At 40.7% G+C, this 19882-nt stretch overlaps 1 long non-coding RNA gene across 1 annotated transcript in view; it reads right to left on the bottom strand.

Moving 5' to 3' along the window:
- The window catches only part of LOC106570624 (uncharacterized), a 56212-nt gene that overhangs the window by 1731 nt on the left and 34599 nt on the right, over window positions 1-19882 (bottom strand). The window lies entirely within an intron of this gene.

Genomic DNA, 19882 nt, shown 5'->3' with positions numbered 1-19882 from the left:
AGAGTTGAGTTATGTACTAGACAGGTGGGGGTCAGGGAGAGAGTTGAGTTATATACTAGACAGGTGGGGGTCAGAGAGAGAGTTGAGTTATGTACTAGACTGGTGGGGGTCAGGGAGAGAGTTGAGTTATGTACTAGACTGGTGGGGGTCAGGGAGAGAGTTGAGTTATATACTAGACAGGTGGGGGTCAGAGAGAGAGTTGAGTTATGTACTAGACTGGTGGGGGTCAGAGAGAGAGTTGAGTTATGTACTAGACTGGTGGGGGTCAGGGAGAGAGTTGAGTTATGTACTAGACTGGTGGGGGTCAGGGAGAGAGTTGAGTTATATACTAGACAGGTGGGGGTCAGGGAGAGAGTTGAGTTATGTGATAGACTGGTGCAGTGGTGGAAAAAGTACTCAATTGTCATACTTGAGTAAAAGTAAAGATACCTTAATAAAAAAATATTCAGTAAAATATTACTTGAATAAAAGTCTAAAAGTATTTGGTTTTAAACATACTTAAGTATCAAAAGTAAATGGAATTGTTAAAATGTTCAAAAGTATCAAAAGTAAAAGTAAAACTATAAACCATTTTAAATTCCTTATATTAAGCAAACCAGATGGCACAATTTGACAGGAAACTCATTAAACAATTTTAGATGAAGAAAAAGGACTGGGGCTAGAAATATATTTCTCCCATGGGCAAAAAATTCAAAAGGGGTTATGATATTAATTAGCAGTAATTTTGATCCAAATGCGCAAATTGTCCAAACAGATCCTCAAGGTTGATGGCTGAATTTAAAAATGTTATTAGACCATGAACAGATATGGCTCATTAACCTATACAGTCCAAATAATAATGATCCACGCTTCTTTGAAAATATATCTAATAATTTATCAACCCTACAAGCAATACAAGACTCTATTTTTATGGTGGGAGATTATAATACGGTTTTAAATACCTCTATGGAACTTAAAGGTAATCACACTACAAACTGTCACCCTCACACACTTAAGGAAATCACTTTTTCTAGACAGATCAAGTGTAATATATTACTTAAAATAAAGCAAACTGGATGAATATGGGGAAAAATGCACCAAATTATTTTTTTCTCTTCAACATGCTACCAAAAATAATTTTATTAAACTTTTTACACATGACAGAGTCACCCATGATTCACCAAACAATATTTTGAAAGAGGAAGTAAAGCACTTGATGTTTTCGTTTCAGTCTCCAATATCTCCATTAACCGAAGCTAAGTGTTTGCATTTTCTTTCTATTCATAATGTAAAACTGACATCTGTACAGAAAGACTCTTGTGAAGACCAAATTACAGAGTAACTTCTTGATGCAATTAAAGGCTTTAAGTCGAGGACATCTCCAGGGCTGGAGGGCATACCAGTGGAGGTATACCAAACCTTTAAGATATACTCAGAGGACCATTATCAGCATGTTTTAACCACTCCTGTAAAAATTTTACTTTTTCAGATACTCAACAAGAAGGTCTGATTTCATTATTACTGAAAAAGGATCCAAGTGGTTAATATAAAGATCCAGTCCATTTAAAAATTGGAGGCCTCTTACTTGTTAGATATTACTGCACTGTCGGAGCTAGAAACACAAACATTTCGCTACACCCGCAAAAAACATCTGCGAAACACGTGTATGTGACCAATAAAATGTGATTTGATTATTTATTTGTAATATAAGACAAGTAGAACACTGTCATGACACTGCCCTCTTTGAGTTCAGGAAGGACAGTTGACCCCCTCCCCCTTGCACCATCCCCCTACCTACCTCCCCTCACCCAGGCCCTGTGTGAAGGCGGTCGTAAAATTCTAAAGGAGAATGTCCTGCCGCATGGCCCAGTTGAGACAGAGAGGGGTTTCATAGAGAGACAAAAGAAATTCTTCCAACTCACAGAATTGGGGAACCGAACGACATTTATGTTCTGGAGAAGATATAAAAGATCGGTGAAGAATTCAGCTACGAACTGGTCCGCTTGGTAGAATTTTGTGATACTCAGAAGAGATAATATAGCCATATTACCATAATACTGTTTATATAATAGCCTCAGCTATGGGACTTGCATCTAAATGGTTGTATAAAATGTATTAACCTCTCTAGGGTCGGCGGGACGAAATCGTCCCACCTACGTAACAGCCAGTGGAATCCTGTGGCGCGTTATTCAAATACCTTAGAAATGCTATTACTTCAATTTCTCAAACATATGACTATTTTACACCATTTTAAAGACAAGACTCTCGTTAATCTAACCACACTGTCCGATTTAAAAAAGGCTTTACAATGAAAGCAAAACATTAGATTATGTCAGCAGAGTACCCAGCCAGAAATAATCAGACACCCATTTTTCAAGCTAGCATATAATGTCAAAAAAAACCAGAAGACAGCTAAATGCAGCACTAACCTTTGATGATCTTCATCAGATGACACACCTAGGACATTATGTTATACAATACATGCATGTTTTGTTCAATCAAGTTCATATTTATATCAAAAACCAGCTTTTTACATTAGCATGTGACGTTCAGAACTAGCATACCCCCCGCAAACTTCCGGTGAATTTACAAAAAATGTACTAAATTACTCACAATAAACGTTCACAAAAAGCATAACAATTATTTTAAGAATTATAGATACAGAACTCCTCTATGCACTCGATATGTCCGATTTTAAAATAGCTTTTCGGTGAAAGCACATTTTGCAATATTCTCAGTAGATAGCCCGGCATCACAGGGCTAGCTATTTAGACACCCAGCAAGTTTAGCACTCACCAAAGTCAGATTTACTATAAGAAAAATGTTATTACCTTTGGTGTTCTTCGTCAGAATGCACTCCCAGGACTTCTACTTCAATAACAATTGTTGGTTTGGTCCCAAATAATCTATAGTTCTATCCAAACAGCGGCGTTTTGTTCGTGCGTTCAAGACACTATCCGAAAGGGTAAAGAAGGGTGACGAGCACGGCGCATTTCGTGACAAACAAATTCGAAATATTCCATTACCGTACTTCGAAGCATGTCAACCGCTGTTTAAAATAAATTTTTATGCAATTTTTCTCGTAAAAAAGCGATAATATTCCGACCGGGAATCTGCGTTTAGGTAAAAAGAGGAAAGAAAATAAAGCACGGGGTCGACTTGTGCACGCGCCTAAGCCCATTGTCCTCTGATCGGCCACTTGCCAAACGCGATAATGTGTTTCAGCCAGAGGCTGCCTCGATATCATTCAGCTTTTTCCCGGGCTCTGAGAGCCTATGGGAGCCGTAGGAAGTGTCACGTTACAGCAAAGATCCTCAGTCTTCAATAAACAGAGACAAGAAGAACAAGATCTTGTCAGAGAGGGCACTTCCTGTAAGGAATCTTCTCAGGTTTCTGCCTGCCATATGAGTTCTGTTATACTCACAGACACCATTCAAACAGTTTTAGAAACTTTAGGGTGTTTTCTATCCATAGCCAATAATTATATGCATATTCTAGTTACTGGGCAGGAGTAGTAACCAGATTAAATCGGGTACGTTTTTTATCCGGCCGTGTCAATACTGCCCCCTACCCCCAGGATAAAGCTATTTGGAATACGTTGAGATGCTATGTACTGATGTTAATGCGATAGAATGTATTTCTGTTCAAAGCTTAAATCAGTCATCGGCACGCCCTCCAGGGACACGGACAGGACAAGGCGTCATGTGACAAGCCTGTTCTATGTTCACGTATAAAACCCCCACCTAGAAGTTATTTCTTTAGACCAGGCCTCCACTCCATTACGAGTTGGCCAATAGGCTTGACCATCCAATTCCTCGACTGAAAGTTAACTACACCACGTGGTTAACTTTCAGACTATCGATACCGACAGAATAAGAACAAGTCTTTGATATTAATTATTAGTCTGCAGCTAAGTACTCAATATCATCGAACGCGAAGACCGACGAAACATCCATTCTATAACAACATTAATGAATGTCGCTTTGAAAGACCCTTTCTAATGAAGAGAGAGAGAGAGAACTCTCCAACAGAACAACCTTTCCAACGAAGATCGACGACACACTGAGCGTAAATATATATATTCATTGCAATTGTTTCCGAATGAGTGAGCGTTCATGTGCAAAGGATTAGCATATCAATTGTCAATATTTATAAACTCTGTGTGTCTTCTCCGCTGCCCCCACCCCCCTTATTTGTTTAACAGGCCGCCATGCCTGTTTAGCCCACTAGGGATCATTACTCCACCAATGCTTTGTGACGATAACCAACTGTTTGTATGCTTTCTGTGAATTACTTAGTTTAGTAAATAAATGATTTTAAGACAATTGATGTATGGATGACTTTTAGTAAAGGCTGGATTCGTGCAGATACAACAATGTACGACGTTTGGAATGAGACGGACGCGAGGTAATAACACATCATTAATGAGGAGACAAATCCACCAGATACTATAATATAATATATGTTATAATATAGGAAGGTTATATTAGGAAAATTATAACTTTGTAATCTGAATATTTTCCTTGGTGCCCCGAGCTCCTAGTTAATTACAGTTAAACGATTAATCAGTTAGTCGCGTAATAATAATTACAGGGAGTTATTTGATAACATGTCTTCAAGATAATGGTGCCCCAAAGACACGACAACACTATGATCAATCTGGGAAAGCAAGCCTGGTACTCATAGCTGACTTTGAAAAGGCATTTGATAAAGTACGACTGGAGTTTATATATACAGCACCTGTCAAAAGTTTGGACACACCTACTTGTTCAAGGGTTTTTCTATATTTTACTATTTTCTACATTGTAGAATAATAGTGAAGACATCAAAACTATGAAATAACACATAGGGAATCTAGTGCAGTCGCAAAAACTGGGGCTTACAAGTGGTGCAGTGGTCTAAGGCATCGCTACCGACAACCTGGTTCAAACCCAGACTGTATCACAACCGGCTGTGATTGGGTGTCCCATAGGGCAGTGCACAATGTCCGAGTTTGGCCGGTGTAGGCTGTCATTGTAAATAAGAATTTCTTCTTAACTGACATTCCTAGTTAAATTTAAAAAAAATGCTATGATGAAACTGGCTCTCACGAGGACCGCCACAGGAAAGGAAGACCCAGGGTTATCTCTGCTGCAGAGGATGAGTTACCAGCCACAGATTGCAGCCCAAATAAATGCTTCACAGTGTTCAAGTAACAAACACATTTCAACATCAACTGTTCAGAGGAGACTGCGTGAATCAGGCCTTCATGGTCTAATTGTTGCAAGTAAACCACTACTAAAGGACACCAATAAGAAGAAGAGACTTGCTTGGGCCAAGAAACATGAGCAATGGACATTAGACCAGTGGAAATCTGTCCTTTGATCTGATGAGATTTTTGCTTCCAACCGCCATGTCTTTGTGAGACGCAGAGTGGTTCCTGTGAAGCATGGAGGAGGAGGTGTGATCATGTGGGGGTGCTTTGCTGGTGACACTGTCTGTGATTTATTTAGAATTTAACCTGTTATGGCTAGGGGGCAGTATTTTCACGGCCGGATAAAAAACGTACCCGATTTAATCTGATTATTACTCCTGCCCAGAAACTAGAATATGCATATAATTATTAGCTTTGGATAGAAAACACTCCAACGTTTCTAAAACTGTTTAAATGGTGTCTGTGAGTATAACAGAACTCATTTGGCTGGCCAAAACCTGAGAAGATTCCATGCAGGAAGTGCCCTGTCTGACAATTTCTTGGCCTTCTTGATTATCTCTATCCAATACAGGGGATCTCTGCTGTTACGTGACACTTCCTACGGCTCCCATGGGCTCTCAGAAGGTGGCAAAAAGCTGAATCGTGGCTTTGCAGGCTCTGGCTGAAAAACATTAGCGCGTTTGGATTGTGGCTGGTCACAGTACTGTGAGACTCAGGCTCGTGCACGAGTCGACTCCATGTTTTATCTTTGAACAAAAACCACCACTCCCGGTCGGAATATTAGCGCTTTTTTACGAGAAAAATGGCATAAAAATTGATTTTAAACAGCGGTTGACATGCTTCGAAGTACGGTAATAGAATATTTAGAATTTTTTTGTCACGAAATGCATCATGCGCGTGACCCTTATTTACACTTCGGATAGTGTCTTGAACGCACGAACAAAACGCCGCTATTTGGATATAACTATGGATTATTTTGAACCAAACCAACATTTGTTATTGAAGTAGCAGTCCTGGGAGTGCATTCTGACGAAGAACACCAAAGGTAATCAAACTTTTGTAATAGTAAATCGGAGTTTGATGAAGGCTAAACTTGCTGGGTGTATAAATAGCTAGCCCTGTGATGCCGGGCTATGTACTCAGAATATTGCAAAATGTGCTTTCACCAAAAAGCTATTTTAAAATCGGACACCTCGATTGCACAAAGGAGTTCTGTATCTATAATTCTTAAAATAATTGTTATGTTTTTTGTGAACATTTATCGTGAGTAATTTAGTAAATTCACCGGAAGTGTTTGGTGGGAATGCTAGTTCTGAACGTCACATGCTAATGTAAAAAGCTGGTTTTTGATATAAATATGAACTTGATTGAACAAAACATGCATGTATTGTATAACATAATGTCCTAGGGTTGTCATCTGATGAAGATCATCAAAGGTTAGTGCTGCATTTAGCTGTGGTTTAGTTTTTTGTGACATTATATGCTAGCTTGAAAAATGGGTGTCTGATTATTTCTGGCTGGGTACTCTGCTGACATAATCTAATAATATCCTCCTGATTCCTGCTTACAAGCAAAAACTAAAGCACGAAGTACCACTGACTCGCTCAATACGGAAGTGGTCAGATGACGCGGATGATACGCTACAGGACTGTTTTGCTAGCACAGACTGGAATATGTTCCGGGATTCATCCAATGGCATTGAGGAGTTTACCACCTCAGTCATCAATAAGTTCATCGATGACGTTGTCCCCACAGTGACCGTACGTACATATCCCAACCAGAAGCCAGGGATTACAGACAACATCCGCATTGAGCTAAACGCTAGAGCTATCGCTTTCAAAGAGAGGGACACTAATCCGGGCGCCTATAAAACCATTACAGACTACAAAGGGAAGCACACTCGAGAGCTGCCCAGTGACACGAGCCTACCAGACAAGCTAAACTGCTTCTATGCCCGCTTCGAAGCAAACTGGAAAGTGTATTCTCTTACATTTTCAATCTCTCCCTGTTTGAGTCTGTAATACCAACATGTTTTAAGCAGATCTGTGACCAGTAGCACTCACATCTGTAGCCATGAAGTGCTGGTCATGGCTCACATCAACACCATTATCCCAGAAACCCTAGACCCACTCCAATATGTGTACTGCCCTAACCGATCCACAGATGATGCAGTCTCTACTGCACTCCACACTGCCCTAAATACAGCACACTGATCTGTTCTGAAAACCCTGACAGGAAACTGCTGACAGAGCAGCAACGTTTCACATAGTGTTCTATAATATCACCTCTAACTTTCTACCAATGATATCTCCTTACTCCTGAAGTGTGCAGTTGTTCACTTCTTCCCACAAATCTAAAAGCATTGGATTGGTGGAGGCATGGACTAGTGGGAGTTTCTACCATATTTCTTATACCAGTCATTTCAATGAAGGGAAGTGAACAAGTGCACACTTTAGGAGAAAGGAAAGATACAACGCCATGTTGGTGCTCATCGGCCATTGGATATTAACATTACACAAAAAGTTGGAAATCTTAAATTCAACAATGAGTTGTTTGGAAGGAATCAGTGGCTAGGTGGTGTGGTCCAGGTCTGGGTTTAAGGGTCTCTTTCCAATTTTAAATGATAAACATTCAACATTGGCTATGCTGTCAATCCAGCATGATTTCTGCTGCGCTCCAAAAAACTCAGAACAGGGAAATCTGACTTCAGTGAGTTCCAGACAACTGGGAACTCTGGAAATAATGAGCTCCGACTGGAATAAACACGTTTTGGAATGGTCATCCAACTCAGCATTGTAAGATGGGAATTCGGGCCTCTTTTTAGAGCAACGACCTGACGTCATCATGATTCAACCTTGTTTAGTTTCAGACTTCTCAGTTGTCTTGAACCATAAATACAGAGAATGCCAGACTTTGATGACAACATTTGCTCACTGTCACGTTGGTAGAAGGGGTCGGGAGACAGGCGCAGGAATGTGTAATATGGATTATTATTATACCCAAATTACAGCATGCCATATAAAGGCATGGGACGAAGACCAAACAAACACGTACACAAAACACAGGGTTGAGACTGTTAGGGTTGAACTGGCTATTTGTATGCATAACCTTTATAATATACTGGGGAAGCTATGCTAAGTACATAAACAACGGGTAAATCAACTGTTGAAGACAAGAAGAACTACAACCGGCAACAGGAAGTGCGTCACGACGGTGGGATCAGCCTACACGCCGACGACAGGAGGAGCAAGTTTAAACCACGCTCCTCCTCCCTCGGACAGGCCAGCATTGAGCAGGAAATATCTCTCAGTATAAAAGAGAGAACAATAGAATGTGACGCCCTCTTCTTCTGTTTTGCCCTGCGAGGTGTCACAGAGAGACCGTATACGAACGACACATTTACCATACACGTGTTTGCATTAATTAAAGTACAGCTAAATCAGAAGTTACTATGTGCTGACTATTTTGTTCTTTTACCAGAAACGAACTGTCGCAACTTTAACAAGACCCAAACAAAAGAACGAGGAGTCCTTCGAATAAATACACGGGACAAGACCCGAAAACACAAGCGCATAATGACACAACATGGGACAAGACCCATAATCATCTGCACAATACAAGCAGCACGAAAGCCAAAACAACGAAAGCCAAAACAACAAGGCACAGGAACTCACACGATATACAGATGATGGAACAATAATCAACAGCCCAATGGTGAAACAAAGGGCACATTTAAACCAATACAATCAGTGGGAAATAGGAACCAGGTGTGCGAAATTAGACAGTTCAGTGCCTAGAGGCCGGTGACGTAGACCTCCGAAACTGGTGCACAGAATGAACAACAGTACCGGAGGGATCCGTGACACCCACGAAGGACCGCTGTGCCCCCTTCCTGTTCAAGTGAGCACAGCACAAGAAGGTGAATCAAAAAATGTATTGTATGCTGCTGCATAAATTATGTAATATGGCAGGGAAATATGTATAGTGGTTTGCGAAAGTATTCACCCCCCTTGGCATTTTTTCTATTTTGTTGCCTTAGAACCTGGAATTAAAATTGATTTTTGGGGGGTTCGTATCATTTGATTTACACAAAATGCCTACCACTTTGAAGATGCAAAATATGTGTTATTGTGAAACAAACAAGAAATAAACAAAAAATCAGAACTTGAGCATTCATGACTTTTCAACCCCCCCCAAAGTCAATACTTTGTAGAGCCACCTTTTGCAGCAATTACAGCTGCAAGTCTTTTGGGGTATGTCTCTATAAGCTTGGCACATCTAGCCACTGGGATGTTTGCCCATTCTCCAAGGCAAAACTGCTCCAGCTCTTTGAAGTTGGATGGGTTCCGCTGGTGTACAGTGATCTTTAAGTCATACCACAGATTCTCAATTGGATTGAGGTCTGGGCTTTGACTAGGCCATTCAAGGACATTTAAATGTTTCCCCTTAAATCACTTGAGTGTTGATTTAGCAGTATGCTTACAGTCATTGTCCTGCTGGAAGGTGAACCTCCGTCCAAGTCTCAAATCTCTGGAAGACTGAAACAGGTTTCCCTCAAGAATTTCCTTGTATTTAGCGCTATCCATCATTCCTTCAATTCTGACCAGTTTCCCAGTCCCTGCCGATGACAAACATCCCCACAGCATGATGCTGCCACCACCATGCTTCACTGTGGGGATGGTGTTCTCAGGGTGATGAGAGGTATTGGGATTTTGCATTGCGCCAGAAATAGCGTTTTCCTTGATGGCTAAAAAGCTCAATTTTAGTCTCATCTGACCAGAATTCCTTCTTCCATATGTTTGGGGAGTCTCCCACATGCCTTTTGGTGAACACCAAACATTTATGCTTCTTTTTTTATTTAACTTCTCAGGATTGGAGGGACCCCTGCTGGACATTTGAGCTAACGTAAGCTAATGCGAATAGCATGAGGTTGTAAGTAAAAAGAACATTTCCCAGGACATAAACGTATCTGATATTTGCAGAAAGCTTAAATTCTTGTTAATCTAACTGCACTGTCCAATATTCAGGAGCTATTACAGTGAAAGAATACCATGCTATTGTTTGAGGAGAGTGCACACTTTTGAACATGAAAAGTTATTAATAAACAAATTAGACACATTTGGGCAGCATTGATACAAAATTATGAACAGAAATACAACTGTTCATTGGATCAGACTAAAACTTTGCACATACACCGCTGACATCTATTGGCCAATATCTAAATTGCACCTGGGCTGAAAAAAACCCATTATGGCTCCATCAGGGCCCTCTCAGCCAGCTGGTTCCACTAGGGACCACTCAGCCAGCTGCAGTTGTGATTGTAGCATATAAAGAGAGGGCCCTAGTGAGAGCTGAGAGGGCCCTAATGGAGCCAGCTGGCTGAGAGGGCCCTAGTGGAGCCGGCTGGATGGGAGGGCCCTACTGGAGCCAGCTGGCTGAGAGGGCACAAGTGGAGCAGCTGGCTGGGAGGGCCCTAGTGGAGCCGGCTGGCTGAGAGGGCCCAAGTGGAGCAGCTGGCTGGGAGGGCCCTAGTGGAGCTGGTTGGATGGGAGGGCCCAAGTGGAGCAGCTGGCTGGGAGGGCCTTAGTGGAGCCGGTTGGATGGGAGGGCCCAAGTGGAGCCAGATGGCTGAGAGGGCCCTACTGGAGCCGGATGGCTGAGAGGGCCCAAGTGGAGCAGCTGGCTGGGAGGGCCCTAGTGGAGCTGGTTGGATGGGAGGGCCCAAGTGGAGCAGCTGGCTGGGAGGGCCTTAGTGGAGCCGGTTGGATGGGAGGGCCCAAGTGGAGCCAGATGGCTGAGAGGGCCCTACTGGAGCCGGATGGCTGAGAGGGCCCAAGTGGAGCAGCTGGCTGGGAGGGCCCTAGTGGAGCTGGTTGGATGGGAGGGCCCTAGTGGAGCCAGATGGCTGAGAGGGCCCTAGTGGAGCCGGCTGGCTGAGAGGACACAACTGGAACAGCTGGCTGAGAGGGCCCTAGTGGAGCCGGCTGGCTGAGAGGGCACAACTGGAACAGCTGGCTGAGAGGGCCCAAGTGGAGCAGCTGACTGAGAGGGCCCTAGTGGAGCCAGCTGACTGAGAGGGCCCTAGTGGAGTGTTTAATTGTTTTATGTAGTTAATACATATATTTTTTTTAAATATAATTTCTCTTTTGAAAATTTTGTGTGTTTAATGTTAGCTGTTTGTGATTGTTGGGGGGGGGGACAAGAAATGAACATCAACATGACCTTTCATGATGTGATGGAGGAGACAGGCTTATCGTTGGTATGGTGCAACAACACCCATGTGAACACACATTCCACTTCCATGTGAACATCTCTTTGCAGATGAGTTTACAGTCTATCTAGTTTAATACATCTAGATTTCAGTTTTTTTTTCTCTATAGTTCAGTTCCAGAGGTCAGAGGTCAAGGTGAGCTGGGACAATAGCGGAAACGATTACTGGTTAGGATGACATCACTGGTGAGAAGTCAGTTATAAAAATATATCTCCCTTCCTTTACTCTTTCTCTCTCCTCCACAAATGTCTCTCCTCTACTCTCCTCTACCCTCCTTCTCACTTCCCCTTAAACTTCTTAGCAACTTATCTTGGATCAGTGGTTGAACACACTACAGCAAACTGATCTGTTAAAAAAACTCCACAGGAAACTGCTGACAGAGCAGCAACGTTTCACAAAGTGTTCTATAATATCACCTCTAACTTTCTACTGCTTGAGTTCACCTGTTATAGAATATTGGCTTAATGTTCCAGCACCTAAATATAAACAGTACCAGCACCCAAAATGAGTACTGATGAGGTCTCATGTTAGAGCAGGAGAAGGGGGGATGTGGTGTAGAAGCTAGAGGTCTTTTACCCAAGTCAACTCAACAGGCCTGATGCTATATGTCAGGGTCAGGCTGGACTGGGCCAAGAGAGGAAAAGGTTACTGGTTATGATGACATCACTGGTGAGAAGTCAGTAATGAAAAGATATTCAGTTGACTGCATGTTAGTCTGTCAGCCCTATCTCTGATGACATCTCCCTCTCTCTCCTCCCTTCTCTCTTGCTCTCCATCTCCCCTCCCATCCTCCTATGTCCAATAGCCACACAAAGTAGTTTGGGTGTGTAGAAATACAGCTAAACCTAGGGTATGGCTAAATGGGGTGTGTAGAAATACAGCTAAACCTAGGGTATGGCTAAATGGGGTGTGTAGAAATACAGCTAAACCTAGGGTATGGCTAAATGGGGTGTGTATAAATACAGCTAAACCTAGGGTATGGCTAAATGGGGTGTGTAGAAATACAGCTAAACCTAGGGTATGGCTAAATGGGGTGTGTAGAAATACAGCTAAACCTAGGGTATGGCTAAATGGGGTGTGTAGAAATACAGCTAAACCTAGGGTATGGCTAAATGGGGTGTGTATAAATACAGCTAAACCTAGGGTATGGCTAAATGGGGTGTGTAGAAATACAGCTAAACCTAGGGTATGGCTAAATGGGGTGTGTAGAAATACAGCTAAACCTAGGGTATGGCTAAATGGGGTGTGTAGAAATACAGCTAAACCTAGGGTATGGCTAAATGGAGTGTGTAGAAATACAGCTAAACCTAGGCTATGGCTAAATGGGGTGTGTAGAAATCCCCCACCAGATAATTACCTGTACTTTAAAACTCTAAAATACAATTTGGAGAACAGCAAAAACTAACAAAAATGCCCCCAGGCATTAATTATCACTACAATAGTAGGTTTATATTAGGTTAATATTATTTTATTTTTATTTTATTTCACCTTTATTTAACCAGGTAGGCTAGTTGAGAACAAGTTCTCATTTGCATCTGCGACCTGGCCAAGATAAAGCACAGAAATTCGACACATACAACAACACAGAGTTACACATGGAATAAACAAAACATACAGTCAATAATACTGTAGAAAAAAGAAAAGAAAAAGTCTATATTTTATTTTATATATTTAGTTCACCTTTATTTAACCAGGTAGGCAAGTTGAGAACAAGTTCTCATTTACAATTGCGACCTGGCCAAGATAAAGCAAAGCAGTTTGACAACATACAACAACACAGAGTTACATATGGAGTAAAACAAACACAAAATCAATAATACAGTAGAAAAACAAGTCTATATACAATGTGAGCAAATGAGGTGAGATAAGGGAGGTAAAGGGAAAAAAGGCCATGGTGGCAAAGTAAATACAATAGAGCAAGTAAAACACTGGAATGGTAGATTTGTAGTAGAAGAAAGTGCAATGTAGAAACAGAAATAATGGGGTGGAAAGGAGCAAAATAAATAAAATAAATAAATACAGTAGGGAAAGAGGTAGTTGTTTGGACTAAATTATAGATGGGCTATGTACAGCTGCAGTGATCTGTGAGCTGCTCTGACAGCTGGTGAGGGAGATAAGTGTTTCCAGTTTCAGAGATTTTTGTAGTTCTTTCCAGTCATTGGCAGCAGAGTACTGGAAGGAGAGACGGCCAAAGGAATTGGGAATTGGCTTTGGGGGTGACCAGAGAGATATATCTGCTGGAGCGCGTGCTACAGGTGGGTGCTGCTATGGTGACCAGTGAGCGGAGATAAGGAGGGACTTTACCTAGCAGGGTCTTGTAGATGACCTGGAGCCAGTGGGTTTGGCGACGATTATGAAGCGAAGGCCAGCCAACGAGAGCGTACAGGTCGCAGTGGTTGGTAGTATATGGGGCTTTGGTGACAAACCGGATGGCACTGTGATAGACTGCATCCAGCTTGTTGAGTAGGGTATTGGAGGCTATTTTGTAAATGACATGGCCGAAGTCGAGGATCGGTAGGATGGTCAGTTTTACGAGGGTATGTTTGGCAGGATGAGTGAAGGACGCTTTTTTGCAATATAGGAAGCCGATTCTAGGTTTAACGGTCTGTGGAATGGAGTGTACAATGTACTACTCAACCTCATCATACATAGACTACATCGACTCATTTAGTCTACTGGTGGATCAGTACAATGAAATAGAGGTATAATACACGCTTCAAAGGCCGACTTCAAATACCCTCATCAATGTGAAAGAAACCGGAGCATAACACAGCTGACTGTGAATGTAAACTATGCCAGATAAATCCTACACATGCATTGAAATAAAAGGAACATATCAAAGGAATTACTTAGAACTACAATCGACAAGGACGCGTAACGACAAATAGACTCGACCAAAGAATGAAGAAAATCATGAAATACAAAAGGAAAATCTGCACATTAAAGTAAAAATCCACCCAAAACTACTCATTCCTTTACTTTACAGTGTTAAATAACACTAGTATGTCAGAACAATGATTTTTGTAAACAAATGTTTCATTTTGGCATTATAATAAGGTTGGTAGCAAGATGGAAAATCGTTGTAAAATCTGCCCATAGAGAAAACATTGCATTGTGGATTTTGTAGTCGATATTTGAGAAAAACATTTTTTTTAAACAAATGTTTAATTTTAACGTTATGAGGTTGGTAGCAACATGGAAAATTGTTGTGAAATCTCTTGTGAAATTAACAGAAATCAACAGATTTCACAATGAAAAATAGAAAATTGGCACGTTTCTCGACATATAAACTGAATTTGAGAAGGGATTGCGTGATGATTAGCTTAGCAACCGCGTGATGCACAATGACAACGTGAACGCGATGGGGCGTTAACCTGTTGGGGCTAGGGGGCAGTATTTTCACGGCTGGATAAAAAAAACGTACCCGATTTAATCTGGTTACTAATCCTACCCAGTAACTAGAATATGCATATACTTGTTATATATGGATAGAAAACACCCTAAAGTTTCTAAAACTGTTTGAATGGTGTCTGTGAGTATAACAGAACTCATTTGGCAGGCAAAACCCTGAGACATTTTCTGACAGGAAGTGGATACCTGATGTGTTGAATTACCTTTAACCTGTTAGGGCTAGGGGGCAGTATTTGCACGGCTGGATAAAATTTTTTACCCGATTTAATCTGGTTACTAATCCTACCCAGTAACTAGAATATGCATATACGTATTATATATGGATAGAAAACACCCTAAAGTTTCTAAAACTGTTTGAATGGTGTCTGTGAGTATAACAGAACTCATTTGGCAGGCAAAACCCTGAGACAGATTCTGACAGGAAGTGGATACCTGATGTGTTGTATTACCTTTAAACCTATGCCATTGAAAAACACAGGGGCTGAGGAATATTTTGGCACTTCCTATTGCTTCCACTAGATGTCACCAGCCTTTACAAAGTGTTTTGAGTCTTCTGGAGGGAGATCTGACCGAACAAGAGCCATGGAACGATGATGGCCCATTAGACACCTGGCGCGCGAGTTCATGTTGGGTACCCTCGTTCCAATACGTTATAAAAGAGAATGCATTCGTCCACCTTGAATATTATTCATGTTCTGGTTAAAAAAGGCCCTAATGATTTATGCTATACAACGTTTGACATGTTTGAACGAACGTAAATATATTTTTTCCCCTCGTTCATGAAGTGAAGTCCGGCGGGCTTAGATCATGTGCTAACAAGACGGAGATTTTTGGACATAAATGATGAGCTTTTTTGAACAAAACTACATTCGTTATGGACCTGTGATACCTGGAAGTGACATCTGATGAAGAGAATCAAAGGTAATGGATTATTTACATAGTATTTTCGATTTTAGATCTCCCCAACATGGCGGCTAGTCTGTATCGCAACGCGTATTTTTCTGGGCGCAGTGCTCAGATTATTGCAAAGTGTGATTTCCCAGTAAGGTTATTTTTAAATCTGGCAAGTTGATTGCGTTCAAGAGATGTAAATATATAATTCTTTAAATGACAATATAATATTTTACCAATGTTTTCTAATTTTAATTATTTAATTTGTGGTGCTGACATGAATGCCGGTTATTGGAGGGAAACGATTTCCTGAACATCAACGCCACAGTAAAACGCTGTTTTTGGATATAAATATGAACTTGATAGAACTAAAAATGCATGCATTGTCTAACACAATGTCCTAGGAGTGTCATCTGTTGGAGATTGTAAAAGGTTAGTGCATAATCTTAGCTGATTTTATGGTTTTGGTGACGCCTGTCTTTGAATTGGCACAACATTACACACAACTCTTGTAAATGTACTGTCCTAACATACTCTAAATTTATGCTTTCGCAGTAAAACCTTTTTGAAATCGTAAAACGTGGTTAGATTAAGGAGATGTTTATCTTTCAAAGGGTGTAAAATAGTTGTATGTTTGAAAACATTGAATTTTGACATTTATTTGGATTCAAATTTGCCGCTCTTGAAATGCACCTGCTGTTGATGGAGTGCACCACGGGTGGGACGCTTGCGTCCCACCTAGCCCATAGAGGTTAAGCCTATGCCATTGAAACACACAGGGGCTGATTAATGTTTTGGCACTTCCTATTGCTTCCACTAGATGTCACCAGCCTTTACAAAGTGTTTTGAGTCTTCTACTATGAGATCTGACCGAACAAGAGCCTTGGAACGGTGATGGCCGATTAGACTCTGGCGCGCGAGGTCATGTTGGGTACCCTCGTTCCAATACGTTTTAAAAGAGAATGCATTCGTCCACCTTGAATATTATTCATGTTCTGGTTAAAAAAGGCACTAATGATTTATGCTATACAACGTTTGACATGTTTGAACGAACGTAAATATATTTTTCCCCTCGTTCATGAAGTGAAGTCAGGCGGGCTTAGATCTTGTGCTAACAACACGGAGCTTTTTGGACATAAATGATGAGCTTTTTTGAACAAAACTACATTCGTTATGGACCTGGGATTCCTGGAAGTGACATCTGATGAAGAGAATCAAAGGTAATGGATTATTTACATAGTATTTTCGATTTTAGATCTCTCCAACATGGCCGTTTGTCTGTATCGCAAAGCGTATTTTTCTGGGCGCAGTGCTCAGATTATTGCAAAGTGTGATTTCCCAGTAAGGTTATTTTTAAATCTGCAAGTCGATTGCGTTCAAGAGATGTAAATCTATAATTCTTTAAATGACAATATAATATTTTACCAATGTTTTCTAATTTTAATTATTTAATTTGTGGTGCTGACTTGACTGCCGGTTATTGAAGGGAAACGATTTCCTGAACATCAACGCCATAGTAAAACGCTGTTTTTGGATATAAATATGAACTTGATAGAACTAAAAATGCATGCATTGTCTAACATAATGTCCTAGGAGTGTCATCTGATGGAGATTGTCAAAGGTTAGTGCATCATTTTAGCTGGTTTTATGGTTTTGGTGACGCCTGTCTTTGAATTGACAAAACATTACACACAGCTATTGTCAATGTACTCTCCTAACATAATCTAACTTTATGCTTTCGCTGTAAAACCTTTTTGAAATCGGACAACGCGGTTAGATTAAGGAGATGTTTATCTTTCAAAGGGTGTAAGATAGTTGTATGTTTGAAAAATTTGAATTTTGACATTTATTTGGTTTCAAATTTGCCGCTCTTGAAATGCACCTGCTGTTGATAGGGTGCACCACGGGTGGCACGCTAGCGTCCCACATAGCCCCAAGAGGTTAAACATTCCATTATTCATTGGATTCCTTTCTATAATTTCTCTGGCAAAGGCACCATGCAAAACACCCTGGACTAAAGAGGAAAACAAATAGGAGAAAGGTGCTAGACTCTCCGTTAACTTCACTAGGGTAGGGGGCAGCATTCTGAATTTTGGATGAAAAGCGTGCCCAAATTAAACTGCCTGCTACTCAGGCCCAGAAGCTAGGATATGCATATAATTAATATATTTGGATAGAAAACACTCTAACGTTTCCAAAACTGTTAAAATAATGTCTGTGAGTATAACAGAACTGATATGGCAGGCATTAACCTGAGGAAAATCCATTCTGGAAGTACTATTATTTTGAAAAGCTGTTTTTCCATTGAAAGCCTATCCACCATACAAAGACTTAGGACCCAGTTCACGATCTCTATGGCTTCTTCTACATGTGGCCAGTCTTTAAGCATTGTTTCAGGCTTTTACTCTGAAAAATGAGGGAGATACAGCACTTTCAATGAGAGGACAGTGGACATTTCCAGACATGAGTCCAGCGCGTGATCGGGAGCGCGCCTTTCTTGTTTCTCCTTTTCTATTGACAAAGCTTTTGTCCGGTTGAAATATTATTGATTATTTATGACAAAAACAACCTGAGGATTGATTTTAAACATCGTTTGACATGTTTCTACAAACTTCTATTGTACTTTTTTAACTTTTCGTCTGGATTTTGAGAGCGTGCATTGTGCCTTTCGATTACTGAACTAAACGCACCAACAGAACTGAGGTTTTTGGACATAAAGAGGGACATTATCGAACATAACAAACATTTATTGTCTAACATGGAGACCTGGGAGTGCCACCAGATGAAGATCATCAATGGTAAGTAATTAATTTTAATGCTATTTCTGACTTTTGTGACACCTCTCCTTGGTTGGAAAATGGCTGTATGGTTTTCTGTTGCTGGGCGCTGACCTAACATAATCACGTGGTGTGCTTTCGCCGTAAAGCCTTTTTGAAATCTGACACAGCGGCTTGATTTACAAGATGTTTATCTTTAACCTCTTGGGGCTAGGTGGGACGCTAGCGTGCCACCTGTGGTGCACTCCATCAACAGCAGGTGCATTTCAAGAGCGGCAAATTTGAATCCAAATAAATGTCAAAATTCAAATTTTTCAAAAATACAACTATGTTACACCATTTGAAAGATAAACATCTCCTTAATCTAACCACGTTTTACGATTTCAAAAAGGTTTTACGGCGAAAGCATAAATTTAGAGTATGTTAGGACAGTACATTTACAAGAGTTGTGTGTAATGTTTTGTCAAGTCAAAGACAGGGTCACCAAAACCATAAAACCAGCTAAAATGATACACTAACCTTTTACAATCTCCATCAGATGACACTCCTAGGACATTATGTTAGACAATGCATGCATTTTTAGTTCTATCAAGTTCATATTTATATACAAAAACAGCGTTTTACTATGGCATTGATGTTGAGGAAATCGTTTCCCTCCAATAACCGGCAGTCAAGTCAGCGTCAGAAATTAAATAATTAAAATTAGAAAACATTGGTAAAATATTATATTGTCATTTAAAGAATTATAGATTTACATCTTTTGAACGCAATCAACTTGCCAGATTTAAAAATAACCTTACTGGGAAATCACACTTTGCAATAATCTGAGCACTGTGCCCAGAAAAATACGCGTTGCGATACAGACTAGACGTCATGTTGGGGAGATCTAAAATCGAAAATACTATGTAAATAATCCATTACCTTTGATTCTCTTCATCAGATGTCACTTCCAGGTATCACAGGTCCATAACGAATGTAGTTTTGTTCAAAAAAGCTCATCATTTATGTCCAAAAATCTCCGTCTCGTTAGCACATGATGTAAGCCAGCCGGACTTCTCGTCATGAACGAGGGGAAAAAATATATTTCCGTTCGTTCAAACATGTCAAACGTTGTATAGCATAAATCATTAGGGCCTTTTTTAACCAGAACATGAATAATATTCAAGGTGGACGAATGCATAGCCTTTTATAACGTATTGGAACGAGGGTACCCAACATGAAGTAGCGCGCCAGGTGTCTAATGGGACATCACCGTTCCATGGCTCTTGTTCGGTCAGATCTCCCTCCAGAAGACTCAAAACACTTTGTAAAGGCTGGTGACATCTAGTGGAAGCAATAGGAAGTGCCAAAATATTCCTA

The sequence above is a fragment of the Salmo salar genome, chromosome 08 (genome assembly GCF_965601325.2).
Source record: "Salmo salar chromosome 08, fSalSal1, whole genome shotgun sequence".
NCBI classification, from domain to species: Eukaryota; Metazoa; Chordata; class Actinopteri; order Salmoniformes; family Salmonidae; genus Salmo; species Salmo salar.
The sequence above is the reverse complement of the archived record's forward strand: the minus strand, read 5'-3'. Positions and strand labels throughout refer to the sequence as shown.